Below are 4,133 nucleotides of genomic sequence, written 5' to 3' on the forward strand. Positions count from 1 at the left end.
AGAATTACCATATGATCCAGCAATTCCACTTCTAGATATATATCCAGAATAATTGAAAGCAGGATTTCGGGGAGATATTTGCACCCCCATGTTCACTGCAGCATTATTCACAACATATAGCTTTCACAACAATAGCAAAAGCGTGGAAGAAACTCCAGTGTCCGCCAATAGATGAGTGGATAAACAAAATGTTGTATATCCATATAGTGGAATATGATTCAGCCTTAAAAAAGAAGATAATTCTAGCACATGCTGCAACATGGATGGACCTTTTGGATATTATGCTGAGTGAAAAAAAGGACAAATACTACATGATTTCACTTATATGAGGGACCCTAGAACGGTCAAATTCATGAAGTCAGAAAGTAGAGGGGCTGGCCCCGTGGCCACGTGGCTAAAGGTCCACACCCTCCACTTTGGTGGCCCGGGTTCGCTGGTTCTGATCCCAGGCACAGACCTCCTCCACTCATCAGCCATGCTGTGGAGGGGTCCCACAGACAAAATAGAGGAAGATGGGCATGGATGTTAGCTCAGGGCCAATCTTCCTCGGAAAAAAAAAAAGGTTAAGATGGCAATTTTTAAGTTATGCGTATTTTACTACAATTAAGTAAAAAAGAAAAAAACCAAGTGCAGGGCTGGACTTGGCCCCTCAGACCGTGTTGTTGGATCCCTGATGCAAGGGCCCGCACCTGTCTGACTTGCTGTGGAGTACTGTTGGAAAGCTGGGTCTGTAATGTTCTCACCACGTTAACTTGCAAGTTTTTGTCAAGCAGAGGGCAAACGATTTCTCGAGGTAGAAAAGATGATCAAAGATTAAGGATTTGTCATGGAGGAAAACAACCCATTTTGTATCTGACTGACCAATCTTATTCTAACATTCTTCTTTTCAAATCTCTATAAATAACACATTCCTTAAATTCCACTCAGGAACCATCTCTACTGTCCTCTGGTTCCCTCCTTAATGGGTTAAATAATCCTCCAGCCCACGTTTTTTCCGTATTGGTAAAAGAGTTAGTTTTTAATTTTTTGAAAATTATGCTCAACACTACTGAAATCATGATGACACAAGAATGTGACCCTCCATCTGTTTTAGGGCAGACAAACCACCCCACACCCCCAGCACCTGGGACAGACATTACTAATTGATCACAGAACCCTCAGAGCTCTCTGCTTAAGGCTCTGGGTAGCCACCACCAGCATCTGAAATGACACCCCTTGGCCATTCCTTCTACAGAAGGTGGCAGCGGCACTGCAGCCCTGGCTGGGTGGGCAGTGGCATCTCCATGGACGGTTGTGTGTTTTTCCTGTGTGTGTGTGTGGGTCTTTCTCTTCATCCAACCTCCTTTCAGCAAATCTCTTTACTGCCTGCTGGGCCTTGGGCTGAGTGCTAGAGGAAAGAGATGGACAGGACTCTGTCCTTGTCTTGGGAGGTTTGCAGACCTGGAGGACAAGGAGTGAGTGGTCCCGGCGGAGCCATATTGCCAGGTAGAAATCCCGGAGCTGTTACTTCCTAGCTGTGTGACTTTGGGCGAGTCACCTCAGTTCTCTCGCCCTCATTTTCTTCTCCCATTGTGTGAGAGTGACAATAGGAACCTACCTCCTAGGGTTGACATGGGCATAAGGGTTTCTTCCTATACAGAGTGTCGTGTGCACACAGCAAGTGCAGTTGATTCCAGCTATTCTCGGTACTTATGCTCTATAACGTCGCCACGGTCACGGGGCTGTCGATACTGAACTGTTGCTCCAGAGGTAATACGGGGTTGGGTTCCACCTGTGTCACATTTTTGTCAATTGTTCAGTACATAACCCCATTTTATGTTTCTGTTTAAAGACATCTTATTTAATCTATATTGTTGATTCATTAACACCAAACCTATGCCATCAGCTCTGTACCTCACGCCTAACAAAGGGCACCTGACACACGCATTTCCTCCATGGCACGTGGCAGCCTTCTCACGCTTAGGGACACTGGAGAGCACTTCAGCTCTACGCTTGGCGGCCATTTAAAACAGTGAAATCACCAACGAAAAGCACAAAAATGCACAAAATGTCACACTCACTAGACCACATGGGCCCTTGTTGACAGTAGGAGAGCTGACACAGGGGGATGGTCGCCTGGCTCACCCGTGCCTGGAAATGAGCACCTCAGGCGACTCAAGTTTTTCACCGCTCTGCACATGTTTGTGAATGACCACGCATGTGAGCATTGATTTGGGGTTTATGAAAAATTTAGCGAGTAGGCAAATTTGCAGATACAGAACCTGAATAAGGAGGATCGACTGCACACACCGGCGTTGGCAGTGTCCAACAGAGGAGGGCAGGGACCCGTGCAATCACTGAGAAGCCCAGGTGGGGGATTGGCCGCACCCAGCCTCCCGCTGCTGCCTCCTTCCAGGGCTCAGTAACCTCTTCCAAACGCAAATCCCATCTGCCCCTCCTGACTGCTGCCTGCTCACTTCTTGAGCGCAGAGTGAAGCCGTCCATCCCAGACTGGGTAGCGCTGGGCTGTGCAGTCCCCAGGCGTCGAGCTCCCTCCAGCAACCTTGGCCCCAGGGGCTGCCCCACCTGTTCTCTGCCCTCTCCTCGGTTGCAGTTTTACCACCGTTTGTACATTTACTGCCCCTCTTTCCCCCTACCCCCACTGCTGAACTGGAAGCTCCGAAAAGAGGGGACTTTCTCCCCGTGGCAACTCCCGGGGCCTGGGTGCAGTGGGTGTTGAAGAGACACCCATTGAGGGGTGGGGGAGGGGAGACGGAATGCTATGGCTGACCACGCGGCACTGGGAGAGCTCTTCCTGGGAAAACAGGGTGGTGGGCCAGAAGGCTCCTTGCCCCTGCCGGCTCTCACTCTCACGGCCTCTGGCCCCCTTCCAGAGTAGCGAGCCTGCATGTCCTGGGGCCTGGAGGAGCGACTGGGTGCAGGGCTTCCCGGAGATCCTGAGTCGGTTCCTCCCAGAGCATCAGTCTGTGCAGCAGCTGGGCTGCTCAATTGAGGCAGTGGGGAGGGCTCTGGCCAGAGAGCCTTTTCGAAGCCTGCTGCACCCACCCAGGGCTGTTACTGAAGGCTGGGGGTGGCAGGAGGGGGATTGTTTAGAATTCTGCATTTGCCACAGCAATGCTTGAAAATGATAAGAAAATTCACACTAGTACTCACGGTATACAGTGAAAAGGACTGACTCTCCCAAAGCAACCACTCGGTTTTCCTGTGAATGAGAATCATGGCTCTTTCTCTTACTGTCTGTGTGACTTTTGTCACATTACCAGCTTCACTAGGCCTCAGTTTTCTCATCCGTAAAATGGGGATACAATAGCAAGTACCTCATGGAATCACTGTGAGGAGTAATGAGTTAATAAACGGAAAGACCACTGCATACGGTAAGCAATGGGTGAGCTGTTATAATTACACTATATGCTGTGGACGCATACATAATATAGCACTGCGTGGCAACTGCGTATACACATACGTAAACCTATATACACACGTAGGTATTGTACGCACACGCCCCTCCAGTGACTTTCTAAAATGACAAATTGTAGCCTAGTTCACTGTTTTGCACCTTGCTTTCACTTAATTATAAACTTTGGAGCACTTTCCCTCTGATCACATACATATTTAACTGTCTCTAAGAATCTGCTGTTTATTACTCCATAGAAAGGAGGCACCAAGATTTGTGTAACCTTTCCTTTCTGATGGACTTGTGGGCTATTTCCTAGGTTTTGGTGCAATTCGGGGGACAAGTGTTACTATCAAACGCAGTTTTAAATACATAACCGCTAACGCAGCCGTTCTTTTTCTAAGCATTTATCTATCCAGTCCCCAGCCCTGGGGTACACACGCCACGCCCCAGGTATTAATGGCGGCTATGGCAACTGTGCATCCCCGGGACGCGCCGACAAGTGACGTGCGGCGAGGCTGCGGCGGGAGAACCGGCTGGGGAGCGAGCCCCGGCCAGCCCGTCTCCCCCGGTCACCCAAGGGGGCGGGACTGCCGCAGGCCCCGCCCCGCCGCCGGGCCCGCCCCCGACAGGCCCCGCCCCGCCGCCCCGCCACCCACTAAGCGCGGCCGCTCCCAGGCCCCGCCCCCGGCCCCGCCCCTCCGGCCTGGCCCGCCCCCGCCCGGCGCGCACTGCGCCT

This window comes from Equus caballus, chromosome 8 (assembly GCF_041296265.1).
Source record: "Equus caballus isolate H_3958 breed thoroughbred chromosome 8, TB-T2T, whole genome shotgun sequence".
Taxonomy (NCBI): Eukaryota; Metazoa; Chordata; class Mammalia; order Perissodactyla; family Equidae; genus Equus; species Equus caballus.